At 41.9% G+C, this 13408-nt stretch overlaps 52 pseudogenes; all 52 read right to left on the bottom strand.

The window, feature by feature from the left end:
- Positions 1-3: 3 nt before the first annotated feature.
- On the bottom strand, positions 4-122 carry LOC142680224 (5S ribosomal RNA; annotated as a pseudogene).
- Positions 123-189: 67 nt separating this feature from the next.
- LOC142681209 (5S ribosomal RNA) lies at positions 190-308 on the bottom strand (annotated as a pseudogene).
- A 67-nt stretch (positions 309-375) lies between these two features.
- Positions 376-494, bottom strand: LOC142680049 (5S ribosomal RNA; annotated as a pseudogene).
- A 253-nt stretch (positions 495-747) lies between these two features.
- Positions 748-866, bottom strand: LOC142681041 (5S ribosomal RNA; annotated as a pseudogene).
- Positions 867-933: 67 nt separating this feature from the next.
- On the bottom strand, positions 934-1052 carry LOC142680228 (5S ribosomal RNA; annotated as a pseudogene).
- A 67-nt stretch (positions 1053-1119) lies between these two features.
- Positions 1120-1238, bottom strand: LOC142680092 (5S ribosomal RNA; annotated as a pseudogene).
- A 253-nt stretch (positions 1239-1491) lies between these two features.
- LOC142680356 (5S ribosomal RNA) lies at positions 1492-1610 on the bottom strand (annotated as a pseudogene).
- A 67-nt stretch (positions 1611-1677) lies between these two features.
- On the bottom strand, positions 1678-1796 carry LOC142681162 (5S ribosomal RNA; annotated as a pseudogene).
- Positions 1797-1863: 67 nt separating this feature from the next.
- Positions 1864-1982, bottom strand: LOC142681253 (5S ribosomal RNA; annotated as a pseudogene).
- Positions 1983-2049: 67 nt separating this feature from the next.
- LOC142681165 (5S ribosomal RNA) lies at positions 2050-2168 on the bottom strand (annotated as a pseudogene).
- Positions 2169-2235: 67 nt separating this feature from the next.
- LOC142681115 (5S ribosomal RNA) lies at positions 2236-2354 on the bottom strand (annotated as a pseudogene).
- A 253-nt stretch (positions 2355-2607) lies between these two features.
- On the bottom strand, positions 2608-2726 carry LOC142680672 (5S ribosomal RNA; annotated as a pseudogene).
- A 253-nt stretch (positions 2727-2979) lies between these two features.
- On the bottom strand, positions 2980-3098 carry LOC142681261 (5S ribosomal RNA; annotated as a pseudogene).
- Positions 3099-3165: 67 nt separating this feature from the next.
- On the bottom strand, positions 3166-3284 carry LOC142680363 (5S ribosomal RNA; annotated as a pseudogene).
- A 67-nt stretch (positions 3285-3351) lies between these two features.
- On the bottom strand, positions 3352-3470 carry LOC142680106 (5S ribosomal RNA; annotated as a pseudogene).
- A 67-nt stretch (positions 3471-3537) lies between these two features.
- LOC142680685 (5S ribosomal RNA) lies at positions 3538-3656 on the bottom strand (annotated as a pseudogene).
- A 67-nt stretch (positions 3657-3723) lies between these two features.
- On the bottom strand, positions 3724-3842 carry LOC142680697 (5S ribosomal RNA; annotated as a pseudogene).
- Positions 3843-3909: 67 nt separating this feature from the next.
- LOC142681083 (5S ribosomal RNA) lies at positions 3910-4028 on the bottom strand (annotated as a pseudogene).
- Positions 4029-4095: 67 nt separating this feature from the next.
- LOC142680075 (5S ribosomal RNA) lies at positions 4096-4214 on the bottom strand (annotated as a pseudogene).
- Positions 4215-4281: 67 nt separating this feature from the next.
- Positions 4282-4400, bottom strand: LOC142681205 (5S ribosomal RNA; annotated as a pseudogene).
- A 67-nt stretch (positions 4401-4467) lies between these two features.
- On the bottom strand, positions 4468-4586 carry LOC142680099 (5S ribosomal RNA; annotated as a pseudogene).
- A 253-nt stretch (positions 4587-4839) lies between these two features.
- Positions 4840-4958, bottom strand: LOC142681227 (5S ribosomal RNA; annotated as a pseudogene).
- A 67-nt stretch (positions 4959-5025) lies between these two features.
- LOC142680054 (5S ribosomal RNA) lies at positions 5026-5144 on the bottom strand (annotated as a pseudogene).
- Positions 5145-5211: 67 nt separating this feature from the next.
- On the bottom strand, positions 5212-5330 carry LOC142680196 (5S ribosomal RNA; annotated as a pseudogene).
- A 439-nt stretch (positions 5331-5769) lies between these two features.
- Positions 5770-5888, bottom strand: LOC142681163 (5S ribosomal RNA; annotated as a pseudogene).
- A 67-nt stretch (positions 5889-5955) lies between these two features.
- On the bottom strand, positions 5956-6074 carry LOC142681157 (5S ribosomal RNA; annotated as a pseudogene).
- Positions 6075-6141: 67 nt separating this feature from the next.
- LOC142681287 (5S ribosomal RNA) lies at positions 6142-6260 on the bottom strand (annotated as a pseudogene).
- A 253-nt stretch (positions 6261-6513) lies between these two features.
- On the bottom strand, positions 6514-6632 carry LOC142681116 (5S ribosomal RNA; annotated as a pseudogene).
- Positions 6633-6885: 253 nt separating this feature from the next.
- LOC142680709 (5S ribosomal RNA) lies at positions 6886-7004 on the bottom strand (annotated as a pseudogene).
- Positions 7005-7257: 253 nt separating this feature from the next.
- Positions 7258-7376, bottom strand: LOC142681262 (5S ribosomal RNA; annotated as a pseudogene).
- A 67-nt stretch (positions 7377-7443) lies between these two features.
- LOC142680365 (5S ribosomal RNA) lies at positions 7444-7562 on the bottom strand (annotated as a pseudogene).
- Positions 7563-7629: 67 nt separating this feature from the next.
- Positions 7630-7748, bottom strand: LOC142680107 (5S ribosomal RNA; annotated as a pseudogene).
- A 67-nt stretch (positions 7749-7815) lies between these two features.
- On the bottom strand, positions 7816-7934 carry LOC142680721 (5S ribosomal RNA; annotated as a pseudogene).
- Positions 7935-8001: 67 nt separating this feature from the next.
- LOC142681084 (5S ribosomal RNA) lies at positions 8002-8120 on the bottom strand (annotated as a pseudogene).
- Positions 8121-8187: 67 nt separating this feature from the next.
- On the bottom strand, positions 8188-8306 carry LOC142680076 (5S ribosomal RNA; annotated as a pseudogene).
- A 67-nt stretch (positions 8307-8373) lies between these two features.
- LOC142681206 (5S ribosomal RNA) lies at positions 8374-8492 on the bottom strand (annotated as a pseudogene).
- Positions 8493-8559: 67 nt separating this feature from the next.
- LOC142680101 (5S ribosomal RNA) lies at positions 8560-8678 on the bottom strand (annotated as a pseudogene).
- Positions 8679-8932: 254 nt separating this feature from the next.
- LOC142681118 (5S ribosomal RNA) lies at positions 8933-9051 on the bottom strand (annotated as a pseudogene).
- Positions 9052-9117: 66 nt separating this feature from the next.
- LOC142681329 (5S ribosomal RNA) lies at positions 9118-9236 on the bottom strand (annotated as a pseudogene).
- A 67-nt stretch (positions 9237-9303) lies between these two features.
- LOC142680197 (5S ribosomal RNA) lies at positions 9304-9422 on the bottom strand (annotated as a pseudogene).
- A 254-nt stretch (positions 9423-9676) lies between these two features.
- LOC142680357 (5S ribosomal RNA) lies at positions 9677-9797 on the bottom strand (annotated as a pseudogene).
- A 68-nt stretch (positions 9798-9865) lies between these two features.
- Positions 9866-9984, bottom strand: LOC142681085 (5S ribosomal RNA; annotated as a pseudogene).
- A 67-nt stretch (positions 9985-10051) lies between these two features.
- Positions 10052-10170, bottom strand: LOC142681045 (5S ribosomal RNA; annotated as a pseudogene).
- Positions 10171-10237: 67 nt separating this feature from the next.
- LOC142680072 (5S ribosomal RNA) lies at positions 10238-10356 on the bottom strand (annotated as a pseudogene).
- A 67-nt stretch (positions 10357-10423) lies between these two features.
- Positions 10424-10542, bottom strand: LOC142681087 (5S ribosomal RNA; annotated as a pseudogene).
- Positions 10543-10981: 439 nt separating this feature from the next.
- Positions 10982-11100, bottom strand: LOC142681111 (5S ribosomal RNA; annotated as a pseudogene).
- Positions 11101-11167: 67 nt separating this feature from the next.
- On the bottom strand, positions 11168-11286 carry LOC142681240 (5S ribosomal RNA; annotated as a pseudogene).
- Positions 11287-11352: 66 nt separating this feature from the next.
- Positions 11353-11471, bottom strand: LOC142681331 (5S ribosomal RNA; annotated as a pseudogene).
- Positions 11472-11724: 253 nt separating this feature from the next.
- LOC142680180 (5S ribosomal RNA) lies at positions 11725-11844 on the bottom strand (annotated as a pseudogene).
- Positions 11845-12084: 240 nt separating this feature from the next.
- Positions 12085-12203, bottom strand: LOC142680149 (5S ribosomal RNA; annotated as a pseudogene).
- Positions 12204-12270: 67 nt separating this feature from the next.
- Positions 12271-12389, bottom strand: LOC142681159 (5S ribosomal RNA; annotated as a pseudogene).
- Positions 12390-13201: 812 nt separating this feature from the next.
- LOC142681088 (5S ribosomal RNA) lies at positions 13202-13320 on the bottom strand (annotated as a pseudogene).
- Between the last annotated feature and the right edge of the window lie 88 nt (positions 13321-13408).

The raw sequence follows: 13408 nt of genomic DNA on the forward strand, positions 1-13408 counted from the left end.
AAAATTCAACCGCACCACGGATTCCCAGACAGTCTCCCACACTGGTACTAGCGAGGACTTAAGCTATGTAACTTCTGCGTTCTGACGAGAGCAGGCACATTCAGCTTAGAATGGCCATTGACGTTAAATGCTTTAATCCATAGTCCTTTTTAATCGATTGTGAAACAAAATCTAAACAACATAATAAAAAGTCAACCGCACCACTGATTCCCAGACAGTCTCCCACACCGGTACTAGCGAGGCCTTAAGCTGTGTAACTTCTGCGATCTGACGAGAGCAGGCACATTCAGCTTAGAATGGCCATTGACATTAAATGCTTTAATCCATAGTCCTTTTTAATCGATTGTGAAACAAAATCTAAACGACATAATAAAAAGTCAACAGCACCACGGATTCCCAGACAGTCTCCCACACTGGTACTAGCGAGGCCTTAAGCTGTGTAACTTCTGCGATCTGACGAGAGCAGGCACATTCAGCTTAGAATGGCCATTGACGTTAAATGCTTTAATCCATAGTCCTATTTAATCTATTGTGAAACAAAATCTAAACGACATAATAAAAAGTCAACCGCACCACAGATTCCCAGACAGTCTCCCACACTGGTACTAGGGAGGCGTTAAGCTGTGTAACTACTGCGATCTAACGAGAGCAGGCACATTCAGCTTAGAATGGCCATTGACATTAAATGCTTTAATCCATAGTCCTTTTTAATCGATTGTGAAACAAAATCTAAACGACATAATAAAAAGTCAACCGCACCACGGATTCCCAGACAGTCTCCCATACTGGTACTAGCGAGGCCTTAAGCTGGGTAACTTCTGCGATCTGACGAGAGCAGGCACATTCAGCTTAGAATGGCCATTGACGTTAAATGATTTAATCCATAGTCCTATTTAATCTATTGTGAAACAAAATCTAAACAACATAATAAAAAGTCAACCGCACCACGGATTCCCAGACAGTCTCCCACACTGGTACTAGGGAGGCGTTAAGCTGTGTAACTTCTGCGATCTAACGAGAGCAGGCGCATTCAGCTTAGAATGGCCATTGACATTAAATGCTTTAATCCATAGTCCTTTTTAATCGATTGTGAAACAAAATCTAAACGACATAATAAAAAGTCAACCGCACCACGGATTCCCAGACAGTCTCCCACACTGGTACTAGCGAGGCCTTAAGCTGTGTAACTTCTGCGATCTGACGAGAGCAGGCACATTCAGCTTAGAATGGCCATTGACAATAAAAGCCTTAATCCATAGTCCTATTTAATCTATTGTGAAACAAAAGCTAAACAACATAATAAAAAGTCAACCGCAAAACGGATTCCCAGACAGTCTCCCACAGTGGTACTAGCGAGGCCTTAAGCTGTGTAACTTCTGCGATCTGACGAGAGCAGGGACATTCAGTTTAGAATGGCCATTGAGATTAAATGCTTTAATCCATAGTCCTTTTTAATCGATTGTGAAACAAAATCTAAACGACATAATAAAAATTCAACCGCACCACGCATTCCCAGACAGTCTCCCACACTGGTACTAGCGAGGCCTTAAGCTGTGTAACTTCTGCGATCTGACGAGAGCAGGCACATTCATCTTAGAATGGCCATTGCCATGAAATGCTTTAATCCATAGTCCTTTTTAATCGATTGTAAAACAAAATCTAAACGACATAATAAAAAGGCAACCGCACCACGGATTCCCAGACAGTCTCCCACACTGGTACTAGCGAGGCCTTAAGCTGTGTAACTTCTGCGATCTGACGAGAGCAGGCACATTCAGCTTAGAATGGCCATTGACATTAAATGCTTTAATCCATAGTCCTTTTTAATCGATTGTGAAACAAAATCTAAACGACATAATAAAAAGTCAACCGCACCACGGATTCCTAGACAGTCTCCCAGACTGGTACTAGCGAGGCCTTAAGCTGTGTAACTTCTGCGATCTGACGAGAGCAGGCACATTCAGCTTAGAATGGCCATTGACATTAAATGCTTTAATCCATAGTCCTTTTTAATCGATTGTGAAACAAAATCTAAACGACATAATAAAAAGTCAACAGCACCACGGATTCCCAGACAGTCTCCCACACTGGTACTAGCGAGGCCTTAAGCTGTGTAACTTCTGCGATCTGACGAGAGCAGGCACATTCAGCTTAGAATGGCCATTGACGTTAAATGCTTTAATCCATAGTCCTATTTAATCTATTGTGAAACAAAATCTAAACGACATAATAAAAAGTCAACCGCACCACGGATTCCCAGACAGTCTCCCACACTGGTACTAGCGAGGCCTTAAGCTGGGTAACTTCTGCGATCTGACGAGAGCAGGCACATTCAGCTTAGAATGGCCATTGACGTTAAATGATTTAATCCATAGTCCTATTTAATCTATTGTGAAACAAAATCTAAACAACATAATAAAAAGTCAACCGCACCACGGATTCCCAGACAGTCTCCCACACTGGTACTAGGGAGGCGTTAAGCTGTGTAACTTCAGCGATCTAACGAGAGCAGGCGCATTCAGCTTAGAATGGCCATTGACATTAAATGCTTTAATCCATAGTCCTTTTTAATCGATTGTGAAACAAAATCTAAACGACATAATAAAAAGTCAACCGCACCACGGATTCCCAGACAGTCTCCCACACTGGTACTAGCGAGGCCTTAAGCTGTGTAACTTCTGCGATCTGACGAGAGCAGGCACATTCAGCTTAGAATGGCCATTGACATTAAAAGCCTTAATCCATAGTCCTATTTAATCTATTGTGAAACAAAATCTAAACAAAATAATAAAAAGTCAACCGCAAAACGGATTCCCAGACAGTCTCCCACAGTGGTACTAGCGAGGCCTTAAGCTGTGTAACTTCTGCGATCTGACGAGAGCAGGGACATACAGTTTAGAATGGCCATTGACATTAAATGCTTTAATCCATAGTCCTTTTTAATCGATTGTGAAACAAAATCTAAACGACATAATAAAAAGGCAACCGCACCACGGATTCCCAGACAGTCTCCCACACTGGTACTAGCGAGGCCTTAAGCTGTGTAACTTCTGCGATCTGACGAGAGCAGGGACATTCAGCTTAGAATGGCCATTGACATTAAAGGCTTTAATCCATAGTCCTTTTTAATTGATTGTGAAACAAAATCTAAACGACATAATAAAAACTCATCCGCACCACAGATTCCCAGACAGTCTCCCACACTGGTACTAGCGAGGCCTTAAGCTGTGTAACTTCTGCGATCTGACGAGAGCAGGGACATTCAGCTTAGAATGGCCATTGACATTAAAGGCTTTAATCCATAGTCCTTTTTAATCGATTGTGAAACAAAATCTAAACGACATAATAAAAATTCAACCACACCACGGATTCCCAGACAGTCTCCCACACTGGTACTAGCGAGGCCTTAAGCTGTGTAACTTCTGCGTTCTGACGAGAGCAGGCACAGTCAGCTTAGAATGGCTATTGACGTTAAATGCTTTAATCCATAGTCCTATTTAATCTATTGTGAAACATAATCTAAACTACATAATAAAAAGTCAACCGCACCACGGATTCCCAGACAGTCTCCCACACTGGTACTAGCGAGGCCTTAAGCTGTGTAACTTCTGCGATCTGACGAGAGCAGGCACATTCAGCTTAGAATGGCCATTGACATTAAATGCTTTAATGCATAGTCCTTTTTAATCGATTGTGAAACAAAATCTAAACGACATAATAAAAAGTCAACCGCACCACGGATTCCCAGACAGTCTCCCACACTGGTACTAGCGAGGCCTTAAGCTGTGTAACTTCTGCGATCTGACGAGAGCAGGCACATTCAGCTTAGAATGGCCATTGACATTAAATGCTTTAATCCATAGTCCTTTTTAATCGATTGTGAAACAAAATCTAAACGACATAATAAAAAGTCAACCGCACCACGGATTCCCAGACAGTCTCCCACACTGGTACTAGCGAGGCCTTAAGCTGTGTAACTTCTGCGATCTGACGAGAGCAGGGACATTCAGCTTAGAATGGCCATTGACATTAAATGCTTTAATCCATAGTCCTATTTAATCTATTGTGAAACAAAATCTAAACGACATAATAAAAAGTCAACCGCACCACGGATTCCCAGACAGTCACCCACACTGGTACTAGCGAGGCGTTAAGCTGTGTAACTTCTGCGATCTAACGAGAGCAGGCACATTCAGCTTAGAATGGCCATTGACATTAAATGCTTTAATCCATAGTCCTTTTTAATCGATTGTGAAACAAAATCTAAACGACATAATAAAAAGTCAAACGCACCACGGATTCCCAGACAGTCTCCCACACTGGTACTAGCGAGGCCTTAAGCTGTGTAACTTCTGCGATCTGACGAGAGCAGGCACATTCAGCTTAGAATGGCCATTGACATTAAAAGCCTTAATCCATAGTCCTATTTAATCTATTGTGAAACAAAATCTAAACAACATAATAAAAAGTCAACCGCACCACGCATTCCCAGACAGTCTCCCACACTGGTACCAGCGAGGCCTTAAGCTGTGTAACTTCCGCGATCTGACGAGAGCAGGGACATTCAGCTTAGAATGGCCATTGACATTAAAGGCTTTAATCCATAGTCCTTTTTAATCGATTGTGAAACAAAATCTAAACGACATAATAAAAACTCAACCGCACCACAGATTCCCAGACAGTCTCCCACACTGGTACTAGCGAGGCGTTAAGCTGTGTAACTTCTGCGATCTAACGAGAGCAGGCACATTCAGCTTAGAATGGCCATTGACATTAAATGCGTTAATCCATAGTCCTTTTTAATCGATTGTGAAACAAAATCTAAACGACATAATAAAAAGTCAACCGCACCACGGATTCCCAGACAGTCTTCCACACTGGTACTAGCGAGGCCTTAAGCTGTGTAACTTCTGCGTTCTGACGAGAACAGGCACATTCAGCTTAGAATGGCCATTGACGTTAAATTCTTTAATCCATAGTCCTATTTAATCTATTGTGAAACAAAATCTAAACGACTTAATAAAAAGTCAACCGCACCACGGATTCCCAGACAGTCTCCCACACTGGTACTGGCAAAGCCTTAAGCTGTGTAACTTCTGCGATCTGACGAGAGCAGGCACATTCAGCTTAGAATGGCCATTGACATTAAATGCTTTAATCCATAGTCCTTTTTAATCGATTGTGAAACAAAATCTAAACGACATAATAAAAATTCAACCGCACCACAGATTCCCAGACAGTCTCCCACACTGGTACTAGCGAGGCCTTAAGCTGTGTAAGTTCTGCGATCTGACGAGAGCAGGCACATTCAGCTTAGAATGGCCATTGATGTTAAATGCTTTAATCCATAGTCCTATTTAAGCTATTGTGAAACAAAATCTAAACGACATAATAAAAAGTCAACCGCACCACGGATTCCCAGACAGTCTCCCACACTGGTACTAGCGAGGCGGTAAGCTGTGTAACTTCTGCGATCTGACGAGAGCAGGGACATTCAGTTTAGAATGGCCATTGAGATTAAATGCTTTAATCCATAGTCCTTTTTAATCGATTGTGAAACAAAATCTAAACGACATAATAAAAATTCAACCGCACCACACATTCCCAGACAGTCTCCCACACTGGTACTAGCGAGGCCTTAAGCTGTGTAACTTCTGCGATCTGACGAGAGCAGGCACATTCATCTTAGAATGGCCATTGCCATGAAATGCTTTAATCCATAGTCCTTTTTAATCGATTGTAAAACAAAATCTAAACGACATAATAAAAAGGCAACCGCACCACGGATTCCCAGACAGTCTCCCACACTGGTACTAGCGAGGCCTTAAGCTGTGTAACTTCTGCGATCTGACGAGAGCAGGCACATTCAGCTTAGAATGGCCATTGACATTAAATGCTTTAATCCATAGTCCTTTTTAATCGATTGTGAAACAAAATCTAAACGACATAATAAAAAGTCAACCGCACCACGGATTCCTAGACAGTCTCCCACACTGGTACTAGCGAGGCCTTAAGCTGTGTAACTTCTGCGATCTGACGAGAGCAGGCACATTCAGCTTAGAATGGCCATTGACATTAAATGCTTTAATCCATAGTCCTTTTTAATCGATTGTGAAACAAAATCTAAACGACATAATAAAAAGTCAACAGCACCACGGATTCCCAGACAGTCTCCCACACTGGTACTAGCGAGGCCTTAAGCTGTGTAACTTCTGCGATCTGACGAGAGCAGGCACATTCAGCTTAGAATGGCCATTGACGTTAAATGCTTTAATCCATAGTCCTATTTAATCTATTGTGAAACAAAATCTAAACGACATAATAAAAAGTCAACCGCACCACAGATTCCCAGACAGTCTCCCACACTGGTACTAGGGAGGCGTTAAGCTGTGTAACTACTGCGATCTAACGAGAGCAGGCACATTCAGCTTAGAATGGCCATTGACATTAAATGCTTTAATCCATAGTCCTTTTTAATCGATTGTGAAACAAAATCTAAACGACATAATAAAAAGTCAACCGCACCACGGATTCCCAGACAGTCTCCCACACTGGTACTAGCGAGGCCTTAAGCTGGGTAACTTCTGCGATCTGACGAGAGCAGGCACATTCAGCTTAGAATGGCCATTGACGTTAAATGATTTAATCCATAGTCCTATTTAATCTATTGTGAAACAAAATCTAAACAACATAATAAAAAGTCAACCGCACCACGGATTCCCAGACAGTCTCCCACACTGGTACTAGGGAGGCGTTAAGCTGTGTAACTTCAGCGATCTAACGAGAGCAGGCGCATTCAGCTTAGAATGGCCATTGACATTAAATGCTTTAATCCATAGTCCTTTTTAATCGATTGTGAAACAAAATCTAAACGACATAATAAAAAGTCAACCGCACCACGGATTCCCAGACAGTCTCCCACACTGGTACTAGCGAGGCCTTAAGCTGTGTAACTTCTGCGATCTGACGAGAGCAGGCACATTCAGCTTAGAATGGCCATTGACATTAAAAGCCTTAATCCATAGTCCTATTTAATCTATTGTGAAACAAAATCTAAACAAAATAATAAAAAGTCAACCGCAAAACGGATTCCCAGACAGTCTCCCACAGTGGTACTAGCGAGGCCTTAAGCTGTGTAACTTCTGCGATCTGACGAGAGCAGGGACATACAGTTTAGAATGGCCATTGACATTAAATGCTTTAATCCATAGTCCTTTTTAATCGATTGTGAAACAAAATCTAAACGACATAATAAAAAGGCAACCGCACCACGGATTCCCAGACAGTCTCCCACACTGGTACTAGCGAGGCCTTAAGCTGTGTAACTTCTGCGATCTGACGAGAGCAGGGACATTCAGCTTAGAATGGCCATTGACGTTAAAGGCTTTAATCCATAGTCCTTTTTAATTGATTGTGAAACAAAATCTAAACGACATAATAAAAACTCATCCGCACCACAGATTCCCAGACAGTCTCCCACACTGGTACTAGCGAGGCCTTAAGCTGTGTAACTTCTGCGATCTGACGAGAGCAGGGACATTCAGCTTAGAATGGCCATTGACATTAAAGGCTTTAATCCATAGTCCTTTTTAATCGATTGTGAAACAAAATCTAAACGACATAATAAAAATTCAACCACACCACGGATTCCCAGACAGTCTCCCACACTGGTACTAGCGAGGCCTTAAGCTGTGTAACTTCTGCGTTCTGACGAGAGCAGGCACAGTCAGCTTAGAATGGCTATTGACGTTAAATGCTTTAATCCATAGTCCTATTTAATCTATTGTGAAACATAATCTAAACTACATAATAAAAAGTCAACCGCACCACGGATTCCCAGACAGTCTCCCACACTGGTACTAGCGAGGCCTTAAGCTGTGTAACTTCTGCGATCTGACGAGAGCAGGCACATTCAGCTTAGAATGGCCATTGACATTAAATGCTTTAATGCATAGTCCTTTTTAATCGATTGTGAAACAAAATCTAAACGACATAATAAAAAGTCAACCGCACCACGGATTCCCAGACAGTCTCCCACACTGGTACTAGCGAGGCCTTAAGCTGTGTAACTTCTGCGATCTGACGAGAGCAGGGACATTCAGCTTAGAATGGCCATTGACATTAAATGCTTTAATCCATAGTCCTATTTAATCTATTGTGAAACAAAATCTAAACGACATAATAAAAAGTCAACCGCACCACGGATTCCCAGACAGTCACCCACACTGGTACTAGCGAGGCGTTAAGCTGTGTAACTTCTGCGATCTAACGAGAGCAGGCACATTCAGCTTAGAATGGCCATTGACATTAAATGCTTTAATCCATAGTCCTTTTTAATCGATTGTGAAACAAAATCTAAACGACATAATAAAAAGTCAAACGCACCACGGATTCCCAGACAGTCTCCCACACTGGTACTAGCGAGGCCTTAAGCTGTGTAACTTCTGCGATCTGACGAGAGCAGGCACATTCAGCTTAGAATGGCCATTGACATTAAAAGCCTTAATCCATAGTCCTATTTAATCTATTGTGAAACAAAATCTAAACAACATAATAAAAAGTCAACCGCACCACGCATTCCCAGACAGTCTCCCACACTGGTACCAGCGAGGCCTTAAGCTGTGTAACTTCCGCGATCTGACGAGAGCAGGGACATTCAGCTTAGAATGGCCATTGACATTAAAGGCTTTAATCCATAGTCCTTTTTAATCGATTGTGAAACAAAATCTAAACGACATAATAAAAACTCAACCGCACCACAGATTCCCAGACAGTCTCCCCACACTGGTACTAGCGAGGCGTTAAGCTGTGTAACTTCTGCGATCTAACGAGAGCAGGCACATTCAGCTTAGAATGGCCATTGACATTAAATGCGTTAATCCATAGTCCTTTTTAATCGATTGTGAAACAAAATCTAAACGACATAATAAAAAGTCAACCGCACCACGGATTCCCAGACAGTCTTCCACACTGGTACTAGCGAGGCCTTAAGCTGTGTAACTTCTGCGTTCTGACGAGAGCAGGCACATTCAGCTTAGAATGGCCATTGACTTTAAATTCTTTAATCCATAGTCTATTTAATCTATTGTGAAACAAAATCTAAACGACTTAATAAAAAGTCAACCGCACCACGGATTCCCAGACAGTCTCCCACACTGGTACTAGCAAAGCCTTAAGCTGTGTAACTTCTGCGATCTGACGAGAGCAGGCACATTCAGCTTAGAATGGCCATTGACATTAAATGCTTTAATCCATAGTCCTTTTTAATCGATTGTGAAACAAAATCTAAACGACATAATAAAAATTCAACCGCACCACAGATTCCCAGACAGTCTCCCACACTGGTACTAGCGAGGCCTTAAGCTGTGTAAGTTCTGCGATCTGACGAGAGCAGGCACATTCAGCTTAGAATGGCCATTGATGTTAAATGCTTTAATCCATAGTCCTATTTAAGCTATTGTGAAACAAAATCTAAACGACATAATAAAAAGTCAACCGCACCCACGGATTCCCAGACAGTCTCCCACACTGGTACTAGCGAGGCGGTAAGCTGTGTAACTTCTGCAATCTAACGAGAGCAGGCACATTCAGCTTAGAATGGCCATTGACATTAAATGCTTTAATCCATAGTCCTTTTTAATCGATTGTGAAACAAAATCTAAACGACATAATAAAAAGTCTACCGCACCAAAGGATTCCCAGACAGTCTCCCACACTGGTACTATCGAGGGCCTTAAGCTGTATAACTTCTGCGATCTGACGAGAGCAGGTACATTCAGCTTAGAATGGCCATTGACATTAAATGCTTTAATCCATAGTCCTCTTTTTAATCGATTGTGAAACAAATCTAAACGACATAATAAAAAGTCAACCGCACCACGGATTCCCAGACAGTCTCCCACACTGGTACTAGCGAGGCCTTAAGCTGTGTAACTTCTGCGATCTGACGAGAGCAGGGACATTCAGCTTAGAATGGCCATTGACATTAAATGCTTTAATACATAGTCCTTTTTAATCGATTGTGAAACAAAATCTAAACGACATAATAAAAAGTCAACTGCACCACGGATTCCCAGACAGTCTCCCACACTGGTACTAGCGAGGCCTTAAGCTGTGTAACTTCTGCGATCTAACGAGAGCAGGCACATTCAGCTTAGAATGGCCATTGACATTAAATGCTTTAATCCATAGTCCTTTTTAATCGATTGTGAAACAACATCTAAACGACATAATAAAAAGGCAGCCGCACCACGGATTCCCAGACAGTCTCCCACACTGGTACTAGCGAGGCCTTAAGCTGTGTAACTTCTGCGATCTGACGAGAGCAGGCACATTCAGCTTAGAATGGCCATTGACATTAAAAGCCTTAATCCATAGTCCTATTTAATCTATTGTGAAACAAAATCTAAACAACATAATAAAAAGTCAACCGCACCACGGATTCCCAGACAGTCTCCCACACTGGTACTAGCGAGGCCTTAAGCTGTGTAACTTCTGCGATCTGACGAGAGCAGGGACATTCAGCTTAGAATGGCCATTGACATTAAATGCTTTAATACATAGTCCTTTTTAATCGATTGTGAAACAAAATCTAAACGACATAATAAAAATTCAAGCCACACGGATTCCCAGACAGTTTCCCACACTGGTACTAGCGAAGGCCTTAAGTAAGATGTAAGCCTGCGTTCTGACGAGAGCAGGCACATTCAGCTTAGAATGGCCATTGACGTTAAATGCTTTAATCCATAGTCCTATTTAATCTATTGTGAAACAAAATCTAAACGACATAATAAAAAGTCAGCCGCACCACATATTCCCAGACAGTCTCCCACACTGGTACTAGCGAGGCCTTAAGCTGTGTAACTTCTGCGATTTGACGAGAGCAGGCACATTCAGCTTAGAATGGCCATAGACATTAAATGCTTTCATCCATAGTCATTTTTAATCGATTGTGAAACAAAATCTAAACGACATAATAAAAAGTCAACCGCACCACGGATTCCCAGACAGTCTCCCACACTGGTACTAGCGAGGCCTTAAGCTGTGTAACTTCTGCGATCTGACGAGAGCAGGGACATTCAGCTTAGAATGGCTATTGACATCAAATGCTTTAATCCATAGTCCTTTTTAATCGATTGTGAAACAAAATCTAAACGACATAATAAAAATTCAACCGCACCACGGATTCCCAGACAGTCTCCCACACTGGTACTAGCGAGGCCTTAAGCTGTGTAACTTCTGCGATCTGACGAGAGCAGGCACATTCAGCTTAGAATGGCCATTGACGTTAAATTCTTTAATCCATAGTCCTATTTAATCTATTGTGAAACAAAATCTAAACGACATAATAAAAGTCAACCGCACCACGGATTCCCAGACAGTCTCCCACACTGGTACTAGCAAAGCCTTAAGCTGTGTAACTTCTGCGATCTGACGAGAGCAGGCACATTCAGCTTAGAATGGCCATTGACATTAAATGCTTTAATCCATAGTCCTTTTTAATCGATTGTGAAACAAAATCTAAACGACATAATAAAAATTCAACCGCACCACGGATTCCCAGACAGTCTCCCACACTGGTACTAGCGAGGCGTTAAGCTGTGTAACTTCTGCGATCTAACGAGAGCAGGCACATTCAGCTTAGAATGGCCATAGACATTAAATGCTTTAATCCATAGTCCTTTTTAATCGATTGTGAAACAAAATCTAAACGACATAATAAAAAGTCAACCGCACCACGGGATTCCCAGACAGTCTCCCACACTGGTACTAGCGAGGCCTTAAGCTGTGTAATTTCTGCGATCTGACGAGAGCAGGGACACTCAGCTTAGAATGGCCATTGACATCAAATGCTTTAATCCATAGTCCTTTTTAATCGATTGTGAAACAAAATCTAAACGACATAATAAAAATTCAACTGCACCACGGATTCCCAGACTGGTACTAGCGAGGCCTTAAGCTGTGTAACTTCTGCGATCTGACGAGAGCAGGCACATTCAGCTTAGAATGGCCATTGACGTTAAATGCTTTAATCCATAGTCCTATTTAATCTATTGTGAAACAAAATGTAAACACATAATAAAAAGTCAACCGCACCACGGATTCCCAGACAGTCTCCCACACTGGTACTAGCGAGGCGTTAAGCTGTGTAACTTCTGCGATCTAACGAGAGCAGGCACATTCAGCTTAGAATGGCCATTGACATTAAATGCTTTAATCCATAGTCCTTTTTAATCGATTGTGAAACAAAATCTAAATGACATAATAAAAAGTCAACCGCACCACGGATTCCCAGACAGTCTCCCACACTGGTACTAGCGAGGCCTTAAGCTGTGTAACTTCTGCGTTCTGACGAGAGCAGGCACATTCAGCTTAGAATGGCCATTGACGTTAAATTCTTTAATCCATAGTCCTATTTAATCTATTGTGAAACAAAATCTAAACGACATAATAAAAAGTCAACCACACCACGGATTCCCAGACAGTCTCCCCACACTGGTACTAGCAAAGCCTTAAGCTGTGTAACTTCTGCGATCTGACGAGAGCAGGCACATTCAGCTTAGAATGGCCATTGACGTTAAATTCTTTAATCCATAGTCCTATTTAATCTATTGTGAAACAAAATCTAAACGACATAATAAAAAGTCAACCGCACCACGGATTCCCAGACAGTCTCCCACACTGGTACTAGCAAAGCCTTAAGCTGTGTAACTCTGCGATCTAACGAGGGCAGGCACATTCAGCTTAGAATTGCCATTGACATTAAATGCTTTAATCCATAGTCCTTTTTAATCGATTGTGAAACAAAATCTAAACGACATAATAAAAAGTCAACCGCACCACGCATTCCCAGACAGTCTCCCACACCTGGTACCAGCGAGACCTTAAGCTGTGTAACTTCTGCGATCTGACGAGAGCAGGCACATTCAGCTTAGAATGGCCATTGACGTTAAATGATTTAATCCATAGTCCTATTTAATCTATTGTGAAACAAAATCTAAACGACATAATAAAAAGTCAACCGCACCACGGATTCCCAGACAGTCTGGCACGCTGGTACTAGCGAGGCCTTAAGCTGTGTAACTTCTGCGCTCCGACGAGAGCAGGCACATTCAGCTTAGAATGGCCATTGACATTAAATGCTTTAATCCATAGTCCTTTTTAATCGATTGTGAAACAAAATCTAAACGACATAATAAAAAGTCAACCGCACCACGGATTCCCAGACAGTCTCCCACACTGGTACTAGCGAGGCCTTAAGCTGTGTAACTTCTGCGATCTGACGAGAGCAGGGACATTCAGCTTAGAATGGCCATTGACATTAAATGCTTTAATACATAGTCCTTTTTAATCGATTGTGAAACAAAATCTAAACGACATAATAAAAAGTCAACCGCACCACGGATTC

Source organism: Rhinoderma darwinii (genome assembly GCF_050947455.1).
Source record: "Rhinoderma darwinii isolate aRhiDar2 chromosome 2 unlocalized genomic scaffold, aRhiDar2.hap1 SUPER_2_unloc_56, whole genome shotgun sequence".
NCBI lineage: Eukaryota > Metazoa > Chordata > Amphibia > Anura > Rhinodermatidae > Rhinoderma > Rhinoderma darwinii.